Source organism: Opisthorchis viverrini (assembly GCF_000715545.1).
Source record: "Opisthorchis viverrini unplaced genomic scaffold opera_v5_5, whole genome shotgun sequence".
In the NCBI taxonomy this organism is placed as follows: domain Eukaryota; kingdom Metazoa; phylum Platyhelminthes; class Trematoda; order Opisthorchiida; family Opisthorchiidae; genus Opisthorchis; species Opisthorchis viverrini.
In genome coordinates, this window is record NW_008751661.1 from 3510481 (window position 1) to 3534429 (window position 23949).

The window sequence follows — 23949 nt, forward strand, 5'->3', positions numbered from 1 at the left end:
TTCACTATTTATCAAGCACCCAGGACTTATTTACAAGATGAGTGTGCTGCTTTCATACAAGATAATCCTGGATTGTACTTATGCAACATCAATTCTGCACTTCTTGTTTTGATTTGACCATAGTAGCATTATCTGGAGACTATATTTAATACGGCTGGTCCTTCAGCAAATGAATCTGACCAGTAAATGGTCAAAGATGTCGTGAGTAATTGCTCACATTTGGCAAGAAATTCGAAAGAGCGGAGCTTCTTCCGAGCTACCCAAACCTAAATGGAAGAAATAGGTAAGTCAACTTTGATTTTGAACCGCGAACTCTTCGGTGAGAAAATTCAAACCCTAATCGAGATTCAAAAATAGATGCCCTCATCTTTCTAGCGTTTGAATCACCTTTCTTCGAGAAACAACATGCCTCTTTTACAGAACAGTATACCAGTTGATAACTGCCAATCACTGATCCCTCCGTTCTTCAGCATCCTGGTCATCTCAATTGACGGTACCACGCACATAGTCTCAGTCCCTTTATCTTTGCTATTTATGTCAAACAGAAGTGATACGATGTAGCTGGATTCAGTGCTTTTTCCGGTAACACCGTAATAGACCAGTCAACATATTACACACTCTGTTGTGATAGATAATGAGTGCAATTCTAGATGTACTATAATATTTTCCTACTCTATCACACTGAATTAGTGCTATGTGAGACACAGAATATTTCACGTATCCTTTAATTGGCTTGGTCCAGTTCGGGTAAACGGGTCACCGGCAGTCGTACTGAGTAGTATCATCGTTTCAAGTTTTTTTTTAAATATCAGGGCTTATTGTTGAAGCATCTGTAGTTTCTTTAACGTGGTTCCCGCTGTGTTGCCATAGTAATTTGTAATTCCCAACACAGCCATTGGATATGCACTACTAATGAGCTCTAATAAGGGCGAAACTCGAGTCCGGTGTTTCCCTTTGGTGTGGACTCACCGGAACAACTACGCCGGAACAGGAGGACGGCCGTTCAAACGAGAGTGGTGTCACTACGAACGAATAAATTGTAAACACTAATGGAGGTGGGGATGTCTGGGCTTAATTAACGAATCCTTTGATAAGATCAAAGATGGATAAAGAACCGATTTTGCTGTATTATAGTCTATTGATTTGGGGCTCAATTGTCTGTGAAAGTGAAGCTTCACGGGGGGATATCCTGTTGTGCAAATCCTGCAACATAATTTCAAACTTTGGGCTAACTCTGCCCTCAAGGTTACCTCAAAGAGAAGAGTGCCCCTTCGTTTATTCTTTCTTTCATTGCTACAGGAGTTTTCAGAGCTAACGATCAAACCAACATTTGATGTATTTGTGGAATAATGCAAAACACGCTCAAGCTGTAGCAATTAAATCGTCGTAGGTGACCGGGGTTTGTGTGGACAGTCAAGTAGCTACGGTAAGTGTCGTGAGCCCTAGTTACTGCTTTCAAAAAAGACTATCAAAAATCCACTGCTTAGATTAACTAGCAAATTACAGTAGTGTGTCTCGTAAGCCATAGGGATGCTCTGAAAATAAATGGGGCATTTGGATAAAAAAAAGCCACCTAAATTAATGAGTATTGAAAAAATAACACATTATGTACATATATATACATATATACAATACTCACTCAGATACACCTTTGGGAAAATTCACCATTTTTATCCTCCACCTATCATGTAACAACAGCTGTACTAATAGATAAAAAATCAAAGATACTATCGGTACATCAGATCCAACTGATAATCGTTGTTTTGTTTGCCAAGGAAGGAGGTTTGCTCTCAGAATTATCACCGGGCCGGATGACGTCAGCGCCTTTTGAGGGGTATTGGTGGATTTTACGAAATCACGGATGTTGGTAATGAAATTTTCGCAAATAAATTGCTTCTGCCAGAAAACAGAATTTCTCCTTTTTCGACCGCCCCTGAAAACCAAAAAAAACAGTCATTGAACGATGGACCGGATAGTGACCGGAGGACTCAATATGTTTGCACAGAATTTTGACCATCCAGAACCCAGCCCACGTGTTCTGATGATTTTTGGACACAAATTTGGTTGCAGCGATCCTGATTGCTCCCATCATGCGCCGTGTCCTGCAAAGTGCGCGTTTATATCCATCAGTAGGCAGGATTGGATCTACAGGAGTTTGGCAGAAAACCACAAATTTGAGGCAACTTAAACTAGCAATAAATCTATTTGGTTGGTTTTAGTAAAAGCCATTATTATCGTACAGAACACCACTGTTGACAAAATGTGTGCACAATTTGGAGCTAACTTCCACCGGTATGTTGCAAAGTAGGTGCCGAAGAAATACCTTGGAGGACCTAAAATCGGTAGACATGTATCCAGTTACTACTCGTTCTAAGATGTGTGCGGTTCTGAAGTTTTCGTCGTCAACCTAACATCTCGTCTTTACGGACTCCAAACTGGTCTTCAGAATTTCAGTGAGAAATAGCAAAACTTTTCGAGCACTCCCATGACTTGATGCAGTGTGATACAAAAAAAATTTGTCATTTAGATTACATCAAATGTCAAAGCTATATCCACATACAGCATTATTTTTGAACATGTTCAAATAAAGTCCGCGATGTGTCGTAAATAACGTCTGAAAAACCCTAATAGACTTTAAAAGGCTGAAATTAAGACATAATAGATTCGTCAAAAACGAATGAAATGTTTTGATGTTAGTTGTTTTAAAGGAACTGGGAGGCTTCAAAAAATTAGTACCTGGACGTGGTTGACATACATACGTTGGAATTTAAAAAACAAGGTAAACCAATCAAAGATGGCAGACGGTGAGTATACTATTTTTCTGCCAGGCAATTCTGGATTGTTTGTAACATTGACGGGTTTATCAAATTCCTCTGTTCTTCGCAGCTATAACCGCGTGCAAACTCATTATGATCCATGGACGTGCATTGTACAGAATGTCGTTGTAAACTAGACAAGGTCAACTGAATTTTTTATTTGGGAATTGGTAGACACAGAATACTAATGGTCTTGCCTAAATTGTTCAGTATGCAATCAACTTAGACCAGTAACTCTCTCGGATTATAGATCCGTTGGTCCTTCACTCGGAATGCGATTTCGTTGTGTCAGACGAGCTTATCTCAGGTTATTTGATCGGATCCAGCCATCCCATCACGACTGTGACGTAGCATTCCCAATAATGTCAACCAAAGCATTAATGATGTCTGAGGCGAGCGGTCCTAACATACGGAATTGAGGTGTTGTAGTCATAATTTCGCCCTATACCACCAGATCGATACGTAAGATGCAGACACAATGGTTTATATGGATGTCACGTCTCACACTGACCTGATTGAGAGCTGCATTTATTATTAATGAGGGGGGAACTTTGATGGATGAATAGAATAGGTCGAGCAGACTACTGAAGACAACACGGCGCTTCTAGGCATAAGACACTGCTTGTCAGTGTCACAGTACTTGTTCCCAAATTATCTTTGATTCGAATCTGTTTCTTCCCCCGATTCACCCGAAATAAGTTAATGTGTGCCTTATGACTTTGGAAATAAAACCGCCGTGCCAACAAATCCGAAAAATGACCCCGTGAGTTCGTAAATGCTAAAAAAGTTTTCTTACATCTTACATAATGAGAAGTTTGCTACAAACGTCCAATAAAGTAGGCAAATTAAGCGGAAGACTAGTATCCCCTAGGAAATTGAGGATCAGGGGTTGAAAGGCACGTGATTCGGCAAAGAGCAAGGCACCCAATTTGGAGAAGTGTTACCGTTTTCACCTATCAAATTGTGTTCATCACCCGTCTTTCAGGGCTCCGCCAAAGAAAGCTCGACACCTGTGAATTTCGGGCAAAAACACTTATTGGTTCTTTTTAAAACGTAAATGTACACCTAAATTCCATAAGAGTTAAAACCTACGTTAGAGATGGAATTATCCGGTGGTGAATTGATTTATCTGGCAAGTAACAGGAAGCCAACGTCACATTAAATCGAAGCTAAAAGAGGCAAACCAGTTTGGCAAACCAAACATAGATCTCTAGTCATTAAGGTGCAACTTGCATCAACAAAAATCGTTAGCACAGACTACACTGAAAAAGTTTCGACGGAGCGCTTTTTCCTCTTCCATGGGGTTTATTGTAATACACATTTCATTACTGTTTGGTTTTTTGTTTTACTGATTTTCCGTCCCACTATAGGTCCTTCGGTGATCAAAGATGTATTTTCGTTCGCACTTTTTTATGTGAATAGTACAATATGGATAAGACGACTGATGAATACGTTCGTAAAATTGAATGTGATAATTTTAAGCAGTTAGTTCAACATCTCGGTACTTCCAATAAACCCATTTTTCCGTACTTGCTATCGCAAAGCAATGTTAAATTTTGCAAAACCGACAATATATTCCAGCTGGTAATGGGCAGGAGATAAAGACATGTTCGGTACATGATAATTCATCAAAAATTAGCTTACATCTCCCTAAAAAGCCCCTGTTCGACATGAAACTTATTCATCCGTTCAAATCCGGTACAAAAACATTCTCATCTGTGCATCCTTAAAGGAGGCGTAAATTTGGACGTTCGAAATCCACAAACTCCATCATGAACAGACAACGTCAGGGAAAATTGCACCACACCAGGAGTTTATTGGTCCTAATGGAACCTGCAAGACAAAACTGTGTTCATCTCAGAACACTTCTGTTACCCGCTGAACCTAGAACCATTTACATTCTACACGTTATATTCAACCCAACGAATTCGGACGCCTCAATTGTGGAAATCACAATGATAGTTTACCAGATGAATCCACTTCCATTTGAGAAAACCATTAAAACATATGGTTTGTTAGTGGTTCCATATGCCCTACGAATGATGCTCCTAATGCACTCTGGGACCTACTGCGGAGAGTCTGTTGTTTTGCGTTTTTGTTTGATCTTTGTGAGATAAAGCGGCAAAAATAAATGTAGCACTCCTAACATTGCGTCTCATGCTTTTTTCAATGTTTTAACAAATCTGCTGGTAGGTAACTAGCCCGGCAGCAAAACAGTTAAAAATGTGGTTCCCATTTAAATGATAGTTCCATCCAAAGGTGTATTTAGAGTATTTAAGGGGAATGAAGGGCGCATATTTTAAAGACATCGACTCCTGATAATACGACTTGTTCACTGTTTGAATCAGTGTAAACCCGACCTGGCCATTTCTACCCATTCTTTAGTTCCCACAACAAATTCCCCAAATCTGAACAGCCAACGCTTTTCATCACCTGGTTAGCAGGTCCGTCCTGGATATCCACATACCGAGTTTGTTGGTGTACATTCACGAAATCCAAACGTGTTGGACAAGTCAGTAAAACCACTTTCAATCAGTTAAAAAAATTTCCTCTCCCCTCTACCCAATCTATATAGAATTGAGGTTATTGCAATTAACAGTGATTCTTTTGACGAAAAGCTAGTGCCATCACAAAGTGCTGCACAAAAAAGCCGGGTTAAAACAGAAGGGTGATTCGTAGCCTTAAGTGTTGTGTATTTAGCTTGTGAGGCAGGAAATTTTGTCCCAATATGAGGGGCACGATTGTTATCCCGTCATCACTCCACTCTACATTGCTTTTCTGTCGCTCCGGTACTGCTCGCCGTTAAAGTGCGCTCATGGTAGGTAAGCAAAACTTTATTACTTCCATAATTCACCCCGTTCATTAATCTTTGTCTAGGGGGATCTCTGGCAAAAAAATAACTGTTGCTCTAACACCAGACACAAACCACTGATGATAACAATGCTTCTAAACGAGATGCGTCGGAGAACCTTCAATCTCCGGAAATGATGGCACACGCAGGACAGGCCGCAAAATACTCATAAAGCGGTAAAATGGATTGAGTAACACGGATTTTGTCATCCGCAAACCCCAAAAAAGCAGGGGAACGATCAGCCTCATGGTATCCAATAAACATGCTTACTTCCATCCCTCTCATATGAAATATTTAGCAACCTAGACATGAGTTAAAATTATGAAATTTGAACTCGTAACGTGCTCTTTTTATCAAAAATTATCAGGAAAAACCCTTCAGATTACAAGAATTAGAGTCCCTCTATGTTTGTTGCTCAATATTTTCCTGAGGTATCGTACTTAAATATAGTTTACAGTGTTCGGAACCGGTATGTATTACGCCGCTACTATTGCATGTGTCTGGATAGCTACTGTAGATGAAATATTTTCAAACCTACCATTATCGTGCTTCCATCAAAATTTATTCTCTTTGTAAGTTGCGTTTGCACATGATTCACTTCTCAATCTATCAACTACGAATAGCTTTCCCATAATTCAGAACACTTTTTTGGCCTGCAAATTTTGACAAAAGGAATGCTCCCTTTTCATTTAACAAAATCACACAATAAGTTTAAGCATAACTGCGTTAATATAGTATACTTTGGTATTACGACATCTTGCCACTCTTGCTTCCCTCACAAGGAACAGTCAGCTAATCAGCATATCGAGTCCTGAGTTGGTCGTGTGAGTCGGCCAGCAGATCCAGTCCAAAACTCACCAATCTTCCGGGAAATGCTTCATTCCATGTGAATATGGAAACAACGTCGTACTGCGTTCATATATGAGATGCATAATTCAAAGCTCGGAAAACCAAAACGAATGGAAGTACCTCCCACCGTGAATAAAACAGTTGGAACACTCAGGGCGGTATTTTTGGCCCCATGTTAGTATATTGGTGAATCACGTTTCGGCGTTTGGCAGTGCTGCAATGCTGTTATTCGGGAGTTCTAGAAACCAACCATAAATAATCACAGTAGCTGAGTTCCGTCGAAACCATATATACGGGAAGTGTCAAATGCGCAAACCTTTGTTTATAGAAGATGAGATTGATGCGGGTAACAGCCCATTCAAAATATATTCAGTGGTATTTGTGGCATCCGACCACACGGCAAAAAACAGCTGTTAGTGTCGGTACCAATAGTATATCGCGACTCTTAGTATCTGAACGTTGATTTAAAGATTACTTGACCCTTTTATAGTGTTCGCTCATTACCGTTAAATATCCAACTAACGTCAAGGAAGACGCATTAGGTTCAAAATCTCTGTGCATATGAAGGCTTTATTTCGAATATGATAACTTCTGACCACTTTGTCCTTGTTTATCACGTATAACCCGGCACAGCATTCAGGTTGTTGCCTTAAAGGCGATAAAAGAGGAGATAACAAAACAGTCAGTCGCAGCCATCAATTTGACCACCAAATGAGCACCCTGAACTCAAAATAACTCTTTTAGACCGCCTATCACTGTTTAACATATGATGAATCCCACTATTCAATTTGGATCCTACAAACAGTTTTTTGTTGCTATTGGTGCAAACTCAACGAATGTTCGCGCTAATGCTAGAGTATTTAGAAAAGCAAGAAGTGAAGTTCACAAACGGAGCGGTACGTTAATCATTTTGGGTTTACGTATATTCCTGTCTAAATGCAAAATATTCCACAATCAAAATCGAGCAACGTCGCTATTTCATCACAACAGGTTACGGCTAAGCGCCTATCTTTAGGTTTGCTCTCTCCAAAAGGATTAACTTCAAGATATGTGCGAAGATATATTACTAAACTGACGCAAAACGTTTCTTGGTAAAGCAGAGATTGGCGGACAGAAAACGGTGAGCTCCTGGAATATGAATTAGGAAAACGCACCATTCATGTATGAGGACATTGGTGCGTCTAATCTTGGATGTTTTGTGTCCAATTACTCATGATACTAAAGCTGTCGTTCAAAGTAATGTGATGAATAAATGTCACTTGGAAGTATCCTGAAGAAAATGGCATGGATGATAGCAATCTGTGAGTCACATCGTGAGTTTGCAAGGCACACATGGACATAAATTCGATGAATGTGAACTATCTATGTGACTAATGTAAGGCACTTGATAATATCTATCCTTAGAAAGAACCATCAGAATATGTACAAGTCACGTTGAGATTGGATGGGATAGGCCATTTGGGATATTATAATTGCTTTTATCTGATAGGAATAGATGGCGTTCTCTTATGAATCCTTTAAAATATATCTGAAGATTTGCTAGGTGCGCAATCTTGATTTCAAATACAGTTTAGACAACCCTAGAGTACTTCTTGGCCTTTCGGCATAGCTTGAATTCACTGACCGGACGAGGTCTCATTTGAAGGATCCAAACTCGTCTTACTCAGAAGACTGTCTTGCTTTTTATCTTACATAACTGGACCAAAAACAAAACGAAATTAGTCCCCACCGAACGACCGAAATATTATGAAAGCAGTATAAAAACAGCACAAAAACAAAAACTTAAAGGCGTTCTGAGGACCCATAGTAACTTAGTGCTCAAACGGTGAGAAGTTGTGAGAGGTCACAAACACACAAAGAGGTGCGGATCCGGAAGGCAGCCACGTTGAGAGATGAGGCACAAAACCAGTTTAGTTGCCGGTAGAGCGCTCCGGATGGTTAAAGGCTTTAGTGGCTGGACTGTGGTGAATAGCTTCGGTGAAGAGCTCTCGTAACAGGGCAAGAAAAGCCGCCTTCAGGTTAAGAGAACTTTGCAAGCTGTCAATCCTAGAGTTTGTCGGTGCGGAGTATTATTTGGTTTTCGTAAAGTACGTGCCAGAGATGCCCCCAAACGTACAGGAACTGTTCCAGAAATCCACGAATTGAGAATTTATGAAAATTACATTTGACTAGGTCAAAGTGGTTACTGGCTTACTTCGGAAAGTCAACGTTCTTTGGCACACGGATAACGTATGTTTTGATATATCCGGGCCAGGAAAAGTTTTCGATAAGCGGCTGTTCCAAATTAGCGAACCAAGAAGCATAATGAAGAACAATGAACCCAGTAGAAAACGGAAGAAAGATGTGTAAATTAATGGACCAGGAAATGCTAGACACTCTTTAGGTAAGCAAGGTATAGTCGAGCTCAGTTAGGTGGTGCGATACATCACCGAGCAGAATGTTACACGATAGCACCGGCTGCAAAGTCGTGAATCTGTGAAGAGACAGATGACAAAACGTTCTCAAGTTAAGAATGAAAACGTCGGGGAAAGAATACAGAACCCAAGTATTCATGCCCAGAATCTCAAACGCAAAGCAAAACTGCTAATGCGTTCAATCATTTTTGAGTTATGCAAAAAGACCACATATCGGATTTCATCAAACGCCTTCGACCCGTCAGTCAGGAAAGGATAGCCTTATATATTGGCAAATGCTTCCGGATTGATGCGGTCCTAACCCGTACTAGTGAACGCTTTGTATCACTTTGTTTCCAAGTCTGCCGCAAAGTTATTCTAGAAAGAATGCTGCAGTCACACAGAAATTGCATTTTGACGTACATTAGGCACGGAAACTATTCTAAAAAGTTTGAAGAAGACTTAAATTTATCGTGTGATCTGAAAGAGGTCTTTGGATGAGGACTGGAACGAAATGTTGGAACAATTCTAAATGATTTGGAGGTAATTGGACCTAACACAGCTTGGAAAATTGCTCTTTTTAAATTATGGATTGTTTGTGGATGGAAAGTAAACAGGTATGTAGTTGATAAAGTTCGAAAAATATGTGTTATGTTTGCCGCTCTACCCAGAAATCACTGGAATAATTAGCTTTTAGTTGAAACCTGCAGACTGGTAAATCTGTCCGGCAAAAATGCAAACTTTATGAAACCTTATGTACCTTTCTTTTGCCTTCTCAAGTACACGGAATTGCGAGTGCCTTCCTCACTCTATGAGTGTTTGTTTGCGTGGCGCAAAGGTAGAAAATGAAATAAATCACAGTGGAAATGTGTGCTTGTTTGCAAAACGAAGTCCATATGTTTAGAATGCAAAGTTCAGAGGACAAGGGCTCAAAAAACCTGAATCCTCCAATCCAGAGGACAAAGCGTGAGCTTGGCGCAAATTTTAAGATGATAAACGAATGGTTGTAAAAATTCAGAGTCGGAATATCGATTGCCAAAGGATGAAGAACTTGTGATCCTAAAAGCGATCTGGGAATGTATGGGCATAACCGGACCAGTTAAAACTCGCTTTTTAAAGGAAATTAAATTGTTAGGGAACTACTGTTTGCAATGTATTTGATCTTACGGCCCGCGAAATTTTTATAGAGGTAACAAGCTGACCATTAAGAATTACAGACGATAAAATAATTGAGAATTCCAGACTCTAGATCAGTACTAGTCACTCAACACTGTAGGAAACACACGATTTGTTTGACGTACTATAAGCTCTACAAGTGGTCCAAACCCAAGCGGGAAAATTTTTTGATCAGGCGAGTAAGTTCGGGGAGGAAATTGTTCCCTGATAAAATCAATGAAATGATAGATAGATGTGAGTTGAAATTTCTGAGGTCAACAGACTCAGAAATCAGCAAAATTACTAACATCTGCTTTAAAGTCAGGTTGAAAGACCTGCTTACCACAGATGTTAACAAAATATTGGTAACGCAATAATGGGTTTCAGTGGTCAATAAGTGCAACAAAAACCGCTATTACGAGATGCTAGTCGAAATATGAGCCATAAAAGTTTGAAACAAGGCTTGCAAAAGCCCAGACCGGAAACAGCGGAACGTTAAATAATGCAAAAACTGGAGGTGAGGTATATCGCCGCGCTCCTAATGGCCACATGGCTCAGTGGTTGAAGTGCGAATTTACCGACCGAAAGGTCCATTGTTCAAACTCAACCTCTGCATCTCCACATCCACCAGTCTAGGTTTGGGCAACCTGACAGTACGCTAGCCCTTCCTTTTGGTGGCATGGCAGTTATGCACCAAAAGGATGCTACAGCTAAAAGATCACAAGAATCGTACGCCTGAATTTTGTTGCAAGACAAGAGGGGCCAGAAATATCAGCGAACAATGTTGGAGTTACGATTCGTTCACGAAAGTTTGCACAAAGATATATGAACGTTGACAGGCCAGATCGTAGTGAGGCTTATTTATGTTTGTATACCCGAGTACGTAAACATGAATGGTGGACACCCAAACTCAGGAGCTCACAACGGCTGACCACATTAGAACCACAAAAATGTAAGCGGTGGTGCTTCCCCCGAAAGTGAATCAAAATCAAGCTCTATCCCAGTGGTCAGGATGGATGCTAGTCTTTATATGATTCTTTTCATTTCTTTGCAGCGCCCTCAAAGGATGAAAACACACTGAAATTCACATAGAAACCTACCCCGATTGTTTTTCCAAACCTCACAAAGAGCAGCGGTTCATAATCTTGCAGCCAAGTTTTTGTGCAACGCTGTTGCTTCTCGCGCGATTCTTACTTGAACTCTGTAAATATTTCGACCAAATTAATAAATTTTATCGCATCGATTCTTTTGTCTGCTAAAACCCGTGGAAGTCATTTGAAAGCAACAGCAGATATATCGAATTCATTTAGTCCAAATAACGTTAAATTGTTTCACCATTCCATTATCAATAAACACCCCGTCACATTGATCGAAGTCTACTGAGAATGGCCTGTCCGTCAAACAATATAACTAACCAGGTAACCGTTCATCGACTGATATGAACTCAAGCTTTTGCAATCTCAGAAGCATGTCAGGAAACACATCACAACTGCTAATTACCTGGAGACAGCTGACATACACAGAACGGCAGATGCACTGGTTATCTCGACAAACCATGATGTTTGCAATACTTCGATGCGTGAGATTGCTTACAAAACGGACGGATTACTCTCAGTTGGGCATTAGTTTTGTGACAACCTCCCTTGCAAAGGTAGGTATATTTTGGCTCTAAGTACACAATTTGTTTACAATGTTCACGTGTCTTCGACTACATAGCTCTTTTGCATACTTACACTTGCCATCAAAAAATTATTTTTTACGGTAGATTTAAAGTAAATTGTGTATCGGACAGTATAACTACCGAATTTATTGATGCCTGGAGAGTTTATTGATGTGTAAATCTTCAGACTAATTTTTTCACTTACTCAATCATCTTTTACTCATCTGCTTTAAGAGACCTGTATATCCTGGCGAAAAGCGTAAATTCTACGGCAACATACTATCACTTTAACTGTCTTATGAATGAAGAATCAGGAAGAATATGTTAAAATGCGCAGAGGATTAAAATTTTCAGCTGAAACTGATGCCGTGTTTTTGTCAAACAAGCGGAAAAGTAGACACAAAGTAGATGCAAACAACAACTCTTTGCAAAAGTGGGCACCGGTGTGGAGAGGTTCAAATATATTTCAGCTGCGCATCTTGTTCGCACTGATATTCAAATGAATATGCAGCACACGGTCTCCTCGAATTTTACTTCACATGATATGAAAAGCAACTCTTGTATGACATTAAACACTGGGGTTTTAAAAACCCAACACGGTCCACTATCCTCTTCATGCTTCTTAGAGACCATACGTTAGAGCAATTCACCAAAGGTTCATAGGTTTCACTATACAAATCAAAGTCAGCTTAGGGTTATATGAAGGCAATATAAAGTTAATCAAAAGTTATGGATCGTACGTTGATCTTGAGACCCAAAAATGATTGAACCAAAGGGATCCATTGGAAAGCTTACAGAAGAAGCTAAGTCATTTCACGCGGCAGAACATCTGCGCAGTGCTACAAAAATGGATTGCAACTGCGGCTAGTAAAATGGTTCAGTGTGATAAGGCTTTATTCGGTGTGGAATTAATTACGGTAAGGAAACTGGCAAACGTGTATGCACCAAAAGGATGCTACAGCTAAAAGATCACAAGAATCGTACGCCTGAATTTTGTTGCAGAACAAGAGGGGCCAGAAATATCAGCGAACAATGTTGGAGTTACGATTCGTTCACGAAAGTTTGCACAAAGATATATGAACGTTGACAGGCCAGATCGTAGTGAGGCTTATTTATGTTTGTATACCCGAGTACGTAAACATGAATGGTGGACACCCAAACTCAGGAGCTCACAACGGCTGACCACATTAGAACCACAAAAATGTAAGCGGTGGTGCTTCCCCCGAAAGTGAATCAAAATCAAGCTCTATCCCAGTGGTCAGGATGGATGCTAGTCTTTATATGATTCTTTTCATTTCTTTGCAGTGCCCTCAAAGAATGAAAACACACTGAAATTCACATATAAACCTACCCCGGTTGTTTTTCCAAGCCTCACAAAGAGCAGCGGTTCATAATCTTGCAGCCAAGTTTTTGTGCAACGCTGTTGCTTCTCGCGCGATTCTTACTTGAACTCTGTAAATATTTCGACCAAATTAATAAATTTTATCGCATCGATTCTTTTGTCTGCTAAAACCCGTGGAAGTCATTTGAAAGCAACAGCAGATATATCGAATTCATTTAGTCCAAATAACGTTAAATTGTTTCACCATTCCATTATCAATAAACACCCCGTCACATTGATCGAAGTCTACTGAGAATGGCCTGTCCGTCAAACAATATAACTAACCAGGTAACCGTTCATCGACTGATATGAACTCAAGCTTTTGCAATCTCAGAAGCATGTCAGGAAACACATCACAACTGCTAATTACCTGGAGACAGCTGACATACACAGAACGGCAGATGCACTGGTTATCTCGACAAACCATGATGTTTGCAATACTTCGATGCGTGAGATTGCTTACAAAACGGACGGATTACTCTCAGTTGGGCATTAGTTTTGTGACAACCTCCCTTGCAAAGGTAGGTATATTTTGGCTCTAAGTACACAATTTGTTTACAATGTTCACGTGTCTTCGACTACATAGCTCTTTTGCATACTTACACTTGCCATCAAAAAATTATTTTTTACGGTAGATTTAAAGTAAATTGTGTATCGGACAGTATAACTACCGAATTTATTGATGCCTGGAGAGTTTATTGATGTGTAAATCTTCAGACTAATTTTTTCACTTACTCAATCATCTTTTACTCATCTGCTTTAAGAGACCTGTATATCCTGGCGAAAAGCGTAAATTCTACGGCAACATACTATCACTTTAACTGTCTTATGAATGAAGAATCAGGAAGAATATGTTAAAATGCGCAGAGGATTAAAATTTTCAGCTGAAACTGATGCCGTGTTTTTGTCAAACAAGCGGAAAAGTAGACACAAAGTAGATGCAAACAACAACTCTTTGCAAAAGTGGGCACCGGTGTGGAGAGGTTCAAATATATTTCAGCTGCGCATCTTGTTCGCACTGATATTCAAATGAATATGCAGCACACGGTCTCCTCGAATTTTACTTCACATGATATGAAAAGCAACTCTTGTATGACATTAAACACTGGGGTTTTAAAAACCCAACACGGTCCACTATCCTCTTCATGCTTCTTAGAGACCATACGTTAGAGCAATTCACCAAAGGTTCATAGGTTTCACTATACAAATCAAAGTCAGCTTAGGGTTATATGAAGGCAATATAAAGTTAATCAAAAGTTATGGATCGTACGTTGATCTTGAGACCCAAAAATGATTGAACCAAAGGGATCCATTGGAAAGCTTACAGAAGAAGCTAAGTCATTTCACGCGGCAGAACATCTGCGCAGTGCTACAAAAATGGATTGCAACTGCGGCTAGTAAAATGGTTCAGTGTGATAAGGCTTTATTCGGTGTGGAATTAATTACGGTAAGGAAACTGGCAAACGTGTTTTGGAACAAACTGATCGGGTATTCTAAAATTCCGTACTTGTACATATTAAGGGGCACTTCTTGTGTCAACTATGTGGACAAGTAATAAATCAGTCGGCAAATCGTATTCATCAGAGCTAAATAAGATAACGTAAGAATTAACGGAACTAAACATTAGGCGCGACATAAATCTATTATTTATGGCTTGGTGAACAGCGATAAAATTCAGACTGTTGAACAAAGCTTGCAATACCGTAGTATGTCAAACTCATTCTACAAGTAGAGCTGAGGGTTTGCTGTTTTTGCACAGGAACTGATTCGTTTCACTCAGTGTGTTCTCAACTGTTAGGGTACTAAAATGCGGAAAAATTGACGGCAGAGCAAATTGCCGATGGTAATAGGCACTGACACAAGAAATCAGTCTTTAGTACACATTCACACTGTTAATGTACTACTTGTGTAGTAGTCACAATGAATGCTAATAATCAAAGCAGGAGCATGGAAAAATATTCTTTTATTTTCTTCCAGCTTGTCAAAAGCATACAAAATCACAATTATACTGACAGTAAAATACGTTGGAAACTCCAGCATGCAACCATATGATCACATCCAACAGAGCTCTTGTTAAACTGAAACGTAGAATCTTGAAAAAAGAAGTTTTGCCGAGAACAGTCGGCCCAATTAGCTTCAAAGAACTCAGCGGCGGTCGTCATGTTGAGAAACTAGGCTGATGGAACGTAGGAAACACGGTGCGCTTCCAATAGATATCGCAGAACCTTTACTGGCTTTAAGGTCGCACGGAAATGCATTGAAGGCTTACTTGACGCGCAAAAGCTGACAAGATGACGGTCCTATATTCCAGTAAAAGTTTTGTGGCCCCTTCCGTAGTTAAAAACAACCTTGCCGTCAAGTTTTAGGACTACTAGTAGGCTCGGACGATGATATAAACTTTCAGTTTGCTCCATATTCCGTTGTCGTCCGGTGAGTCAAGCAAAGCCGCATATGTGACCAAAAGCAACCTTCGTCTTTGAAGAATTTGACGGTTGATTGCAGTTTCCGATCTCCACTGGAAAAGGTTTTCCCCTCACGGAGCAAATCCATGGCCCTAACAAAGGATTGTGTCCAACGATGAAAACGCGAGCCTAATATCGCATTCCTAAATTATGTCAACATTTGTGAGTAATCAGAGGTGTCTGCGGTAACGGAGCGGTCAGAGTAAGTGGTCAGAAGAGTAGAAAAAGTGAACAAAAGGGGATACGAAAGTGGTCTGGAAGTTTTCATAAAGGAAACTACTCACAGAGTTCTTGAAAGCTCTTCGACAGCCCACATACTGTTTCGCCCTTCTAGGAGCTCCTTTATGATGTTCGGCTTGAAAGTGTTGTTAGTTTAAGACAACCGTTTCCAACAGGTATGGAATTTTCGCTGGTATGTCTCGAGACCTGATTCCGTGGCCATTATTAAATCTTGTTCAATGTTTCTTGGTCTCTTTACACCCGATAAGAGGGCTTATTGCTTCTTTTAGCTAGTTCGTAACTCCAAAACCACCAAATGCACCTTTGTTATTAATTGTTACACGTGCTTGCAACCTCTGTAACACTGCTGCTTATAGCGAGAACGCACCCACTTGAGGTTCATTTTCAAGTAGCTTCTACGAATCTAAGAAACAAATCGTTTTACACTTTCGTTTCCTTTTATTCACATTAGTCGAAACCCTTAAGTAATACTGTGTTCATTTAATTCTTTGTTACCCCATAGGCAAGGTCCAGTCGTCAATTTTTGTGGAGCCGTTAACGACAGACTCTTTCCCTTCATGGTTGATGGCTACGTCAGTAATCACTGAACCAGTCCACTATGCAAAACGGTCTAAATCTCGGGAAGGTTTTAGGCTAATTCCTACAACATTACCATATCCGATGGGTTTGCGGCATCAATCATCAAGTTCCAGGGCAGAAAGGGAAGCTCATTCCAATGAGACAGTCACGAGACCGTTACCAATTTGCTGAGCTAAAGGCTAGACACAAAGAAGCAATGGAAAAGGAGTAGCATGTTAGGTTTGTGCATTTGATGTATGGTTTAGTCTCTTAAAGGCGTTTCAGATTGCATCCTTCAGTGTTTTCAAATAAAAACAGCCTTGAGTAGTAGCATTCAGCAAACATCATGAAGAGCCACCATGCCGAACAGATTCCTCAGATCGAACGACCTCAGTTGGCGGTCTTTAGAAGAGCATTAGGATATTTCTTTCAACACCCTTTCTCTTGACCTTGCTTAGGAATTTTCACCTTAATATCTATTCCACCAACATTTGATTAAATTATGTAGCTGGGTCGAAGTCCGAAGCCATCTTATTCAGCGGCTTCAAACGGGCCTTTTTGCAGTTGCATATTGTTCACGTGATTGAATTTATTGATAAGGTGATTGATTATACTTTAACAGGACAGAATAGTGTAGAACTTTAGTTCTAACAGGACAGCCTAGTCGAGTGGACTCGTGAGGACCCGGTGTTTCTCAACTATCTGTTGCTCGTTATTACCCGTCTGCTCCCTATTTGTTTAGCACTGTTGCATCAGCTTATCTAACAGTGGACGGATTGTGCGCTACTTGCTAAGTTTCTGCAATCCATTTCACAGAGTCTCCGGCATGAGAAATTTGAAGTGATCGTTTTTTCAGCCTACGTTGTTAACCGTTTACCGGTTTCAAACATCATCAACAAAATTTATAAAAGACTTAGCTCTTGGCACGCCCAAATGCCGGCCATTATTGGGCTGGATTTCTGTCTATACCCTTGCGAGAAACCCACAGCAATTGTCAAGGCGACCTATATTATCCTACAGTAGTAATTCTACGGCATCCTACGATATAGTACGATTTTTAAATCCGATAATTGTCTTCACCATCAGACTCTTTCACAAGTTTGCCCTATTACATTGATTGACAGGCGCTGGTGTCGCCCACCTAGGAAGAATATTCATTAGAGATACTTTTCAATTCAAGAGCTTCCTATGTGAAATACACTCATTTGCAAACTAATTTGGTTTTGCGAGCGGCTCACTTGGAACTCGGGAACTGCGCCTACCTGATTAGCCACAAGAAAGGCGAAACGTGTTGTGGGCTGTCGAAGGGTTTTCAGCAACCTTATGAGTAATGAATTACAAATATACATGTATCGCGATATCTCAAATATCGTAGTGACTGGAACATGAGGCGGCCTGGTGCAACACATTCAGTTGCCTGGAAAAATCACGTAAGAGGGATACAACCGGGTTCCAGTTGAGTCTCCGGCAAAACCAAATCAATTTGTAAATGAGTGTATTTCGCTAATTTCGTGCTATTCGGTTTCAAGTAGAGCATAAGGTTGACGAAAACTCGGAGACTGCGCCTACCATGATAAGCCTCAAAAAGGGTGAAACAGGTCGTGGGCTGTTACGAATCTTTGGCAGCAATATGAGTAGCTCACCATGTGCTTTCAAACCGTCTCTCGTGATTCTCATTCTGTCTGCCATGGTGCAAGCAAATTCGCGGAGGAGGAATGTTTCTCTATTTTAGGAGTTTCATTTAGGGACACGTCAGTTGGGGCAGCTCCGCACGCCTTGTCTTTGATGATCGCCCTTCCAGGCATCTATAAGGCCATTAGTAGAACTGACCAAATCTCACGGTATTTACGCTTCACAGTATACCCGTTTTTCAACACAGCATGCCGTTATCGTAGAAACATGTCCAGCAAAGTCTTTAGGTTACCAGCCGACATCACTTTGGTTTCGTCAGGTAGTCTAGTAACTATGTCTATGGCATACTCAGATGAACGACCAGGCGATATGAAGATGATAGAGACGACAGATGACTTACTTTCATCTGCATGTGGAAAACAGTACTTTGAACTGTATATTTAGTTTGTGTACGGATTTGTGCTGGTGTTCTCAGTTATGTGTAAATAGCTGGTGCTCGGGGAAGAAATCTGCTATCTTTCAGGGCGCACTTGTAAAACCACTAGCGATTGCAATTTTGTTGAACGTTGAAATCTCTCGAGGAAACCAAAAGAAACCTGTGCTTCGGATATTCAGAGTAACACCGCATAGGACTGGTGAATATTGAGCGAAAAAAATCGCACGGAATTCGAAGCGCAATCTCCGCTGCATACTGCTAGTATATTTGAGAATTTTTCCTTGTTGACATCAACTATTTGAAAGATGCCCAGACAAGCGGATTGTTTGATTTTGTGTCAGATTGTTAGCAACTGCAATATTTTGGTTCTATAATACATAACTCCACATCCAAAAACGTCCTGACTTTCGTTCGCGGGAAGCACGTCCTTTCGAATCTCTTACAAAAGTTTTAGTTTTCACTTTGGGCTACCATTTGGTTAGTCTTTAGAAAGCAAATACTGGCTTGTATCTGCCACTAGCTCAAAACACGCTAATTACTGTTAGATTTCTTACTCCCCAACTAAAATTTTTTTTTCATTTGGTCAATAAATCTCATAGCTGTTGCCAGTCGTGACTTAGCTATTGGAATTTGCTCTTAACTAGGCAGCTATTGAAATCAATGACACGAATTTACTAATGAAGTTAGAATTAGTGATTCTGGTGCCGTTCGGCACAACACCATGCGAAGAAAAAAGAGCCTACAGTGACAAAACTTTTATCCAAGGGTCTGTGAGTTAATTAAAACCACAAAGCTGGCCATCTTATTTAGGCAAATGCTTTCAAAAATCAAAACTTTGTGCGAGCAAATGAGAATTTTCAACTCTGAAAAATTTCTGTCAGAAACACTAAATAAACTCACTATGAAAGCCACAATTCTCGTAGATTGAACTGTTTAAAAGTGTGAAGCTGGAAAGCCAGCTGACTTCGATCAACTCGCTGACCGTCTTCACCTGTTTATTCAAAATAAAAATGTATATTCCGTAAATTACGTCTGTCCGAAAAGGTGATAATCTTTACATCTAGAACGGGAAACATTCAACGTTGTTTGGAACCCACACTAATAAATTATATTTCTGACATTGTTTAAATTAGAACGAGCTGAGGCGAAATTCACTCACCACATTTAGCTTTTCGTGCAGCATTTTACCATGCATCTCCGTCACGCAATAAAATGATAAACAATGGACCACCGGAAGCCACATTAGACTCATTTTTAGTGTCCTCACAGTATATCTATACAAAAATCCGATTCGTAAGGTACGCCTTCATTTAAACGTTCAGGTTTTTTCTTGTATGTGAAAATTTCCAACAATCTGCCCGCGAATTATTAGAAAAATCGGTTGTTGACTGGATGCGTTTGACCCAATTTTCGACACAATTTTGACACAATTTTCTCAAACATATGCTGATGTCTTTCCGGCAATTAATCAAAATAAAGTTGTTTTACATTTTAAGGTTCATTCTTAAAAACTTCACAAACCTTGATAATGAAATAACAGTCCTGCAGCAGTTATATCAAACATCACGACCGGCGAACATACACTCATTTCCAAACTAATTTGGTTTTTTTCGGGAGACTCACCTGGAACCCTGCTGAATCTCTCGGTTTTGATGTTCCCAGTTTGACGAAAACTCGCGGAACGCGCTTACCTAACGAGCCCAAAAAAGAGCGAAACCGGTCGTGTGCTGTCAAGGAGTTTTCAGAAACCTTATAAGTAGTGCATTTCAAAACGTCTTGACCAGCTTTATAACTCTTCTCATACACGAGACAGACGTCTACATTTTTTTACCTCACTAGCAAACCAATTTTTCGCCTATTCGTCTGGTGACTGGATGCTTCTGACCAGTGCTTCATCTACGGACAAACTAACTCACTGACGACTATACCGAAGTTTATTACTGATAAAATGTAATGAATAAAAGAATCAACACCCCAACGCACAAGAACTCAACTTGAAGACCAATGGAATTTAATGGGTTATAGGCGCAAAATTATTCCACCGTATGGCTCCATAAACGTCTAATCAACTTTCGTACGCCCTTAAAGTAAACAGCACTCACAAAAGTGAGTTTTGGCAAAGCGTACCTACTTTAAGTATCAATGTGTAAAGTCTAATGGGACTTTACAAGTTCACACGATTATCGTAGTAACACAGTCTAAATTTAAAATAAGTCAACTGTAGTTATAATAACTAAAAGAGACAGATTTCAAAGAATTTTGTCCGGATTACTCAGCAACTTGATGAACCGATGTTTTAATAAGTTTTAATATTAATAAGCAACGTTTGGTGATCAGGACAAGTAGCTCTAACTTTTCAACATCATTCACAGACGTATCACCAAATAATCAGTATTGAAGAAATTTCCATTCTGAAACTCAACGCACCTTGGACATCAGTAGTTGCAATTAATCATTCTTGGACTCAATGAAATTAGTCTCCCCTATTTTTCAACTCCAAAAACTCACCTTAAGTTTTCTGCAATGACCCAGAATTCACTCCTGTTGAAAATTCATGATGACCGATTCACGGTTATTTCGAATCTCCGCAGTGCTACCAGCAATGTCAGTAGCCGGTTAGTTTTAAAAGCAGTACGTTGCTTCCAGCATATACATCGTACACAAGGAGTAATATCTGCTGAAACCTCGGAAGTAAACATCGTTTTCGAGTATTGCTCACCCAAATGACCATACAAACCCTGTTCACCAAGGAACGTCCCTTTTTCACCAATGCAAGTAGATATAAGCGTATACGGATCTGTACTATAAAGGGGCTATACTCCGTCGAATTACTGAAAAAAAATCAAATCATTGTCGTTGAGAAAGTGTTTGTGCTAGGAGGGGAACATATATTCATCTTTGTACAAAGAAGGTTACTACCAGATTCGCTCTTCCCGGAGCCAATTGCGTAAAACTAGTCACCGAAACTTTGGCAACCTTATTTCATACTTGATCACGGAGGAGCTTTTCGTAGTTTTTATCGATCATATGCTTGGCTCTGAACCGCACTTCTGACTTGAGCACCACTCCGTACAAAACACGAGGAGGTCTTTGTGCACCACGCTTGCCCGAGGGAAATTCTACCAAGTGCTACATTGGAACATTTGTTTGAGATTTCCAAGCTATTCGGCAAACAAGTGTTTATCGCACAATATACGCCAATTCGAAATTTAGCGTGAACTGTATAAATATCGACTACAAAGTAAGTGACAACGAAAACTGCTCCTCACCTGGACTACTACGGGGTATTTCATCTCTGCTTTTAACTGCGTTTAAAAATTTGAACCTCACACAAAACACCTGCTAGAAATTTCTGGAAGTCGATCAAGGGAATCTTGATTACCTTCATTACAAAATATTTGATGTAAAAAAAGTTTAGTGGCTCGTAGTGCTCCTTCTACAGGGCCAGTTTTTAATTCGTTTTAGTAGCGCTGCACAACATCAGCTCTCATTCAAAGTTTTTGGATTTACCAAGCTCTCAAACCCAAAGTTTAACGTGGAAAATTCTCAATCTCCCACTACTCAGTGAGTCCACACTTACTGATTCTTAACCTGTCTCTCAAAAGTTTAACGTGGAAAATTCTCAATCTCCCACTACTCAGTGAGTCCACACTTACTGATTCTTAACCTGTCAATCATCCACAATTTTTAGCTACGACTCGATTTTCTTACTTCACTAGACTTCAAAGGCTTCACACTGACTTTCCCTTGGTGCCAACACAGCTTTTTTACATCCGGCCTTGTGGTGCCCGTTTGCTTTATGTGTTTTATAGGATGATATTATCTTTGAAGTAAACAGTGAGATAACGCTTCGAAGTGGTACACACTCATGAAAAATTTTGAAAAGATACATTTTCCAATTATTACAACAAGCACTCGTGAGTATTGGAAAGTTACTAGGCATCTACAAATTGGATACTACAGTGCATTGAAAAAACTGTCTATTCCCTCTTAACCTTATTTTAACCTTTATTTTATATTGACAGCGTATATTTGGACATCTTTTTTGTTTCACGCTCAGCTCAACGCTCTGTTGGTCGTAATTATCTAATGTGGCTAATTCCAGCTTTGCAAAAGCTGTCTAACCGCACAAACTCTACTTGTAAAACATGTCATCTGATTTTTACGATGAAAGATTTTACGATGAAAGGTTGAGCCTTTTTACATTTCAACTGTCATTAACTATTTTACAGTACATCCAAAAGCTTCCAGCTCTGCCTCGCAAAACTATGTCACTTTAGGTTATCAGCTGAGAATTCGTCACGCAAGTTAGGACAACTTATGTTTAAGGGCCGGAAAATATTACACAGCTGTTTTGTCCTTACAGGGGAACATCTGTGCTGTGCACCTCACGAAGCCCAAAGAGGTTCGAACCTGAAATTTCCCCTACATGTGTTGAACACCTGGCCGATCAGCCCGGGTTGCTAGTCAGCTGCGTGATTAGAACTCACTCAAGCAGCCTATGTTTTCAGTTATCCTTCAATGATATCGTCATAAACTGGCTGTTTCCTTAAGTGGCAATTTCTTAGATAAAATATTCACTCACTTATTTTTTCCTCTAACCCACCTGTAGATCCAAGGTGATGTGGGGAAATTTGAGTGATTCAAACGAAAGGTTTTATCCTGAAGGTGAAGTAACTATGTTGGTTAGCTGATAAGCGCAAGATATGTGAAGCATGCATCTGAGAAGTGATGACCATGAGGATCAGTCAATACGTGCCCACATGATGTGGTTTCCACGACCAAAGGACAAGCGGTCTTATTAAGAGTTAACCACAGCTGATCAACCGCTCGTGGACGAACCGTTGTGTTCAAATTATTAGCTGGAATGTTGCAGGTTCAAAACTCAGATTTTCGTGAGATGTGCACTCCTGCTGATTCCAAATAAGCGTGAAACAACCATAGAAGACTGCCCCGCTTTTCAGTATTGTTCGCCCTCATTTCTATAGGGAAATCTCAATTGGAGGTTACCAGATCTCCTCACACTACCATCAATTCCGAATAGTCGCCACTGTTAGAACCACTAAGCTACCGCATTGAATGAATTCTGTGGGTCTTACCTGGCAGTTATGTTACCATCCTTTGGGACTCACCGAAAATGGAACTGGATCACCTGATCTATCCGTAGAAACTTTTCTCTTCAAATTGCAGCGTGTTATATTTGAGCAGAGCAAGTCTCTGGTGCCCAGAGCAACTACAGGGCTATAAAGACCAGCTTAACAGTTGATAACAAACAGGTTAGTGTGGATACGCAATTTGAGGAAGCTTAGCGTGCAGTCAAACGCCGATCATAACTTGAGCATGCTGAGCAGCCACTCGTGATCAAATGGCATAGTGTTCGATACAAAGGAGTTTTCCACATTCCTGTAGATTTCTGAGATGCACGCTGTTCATTATTCCCAAAAAGGATAGAACAGCTTCTCAGCGCTCTCCTGTGCTTTGACCAGAGTAACAGGACATAATCCAAGTGAAAAATT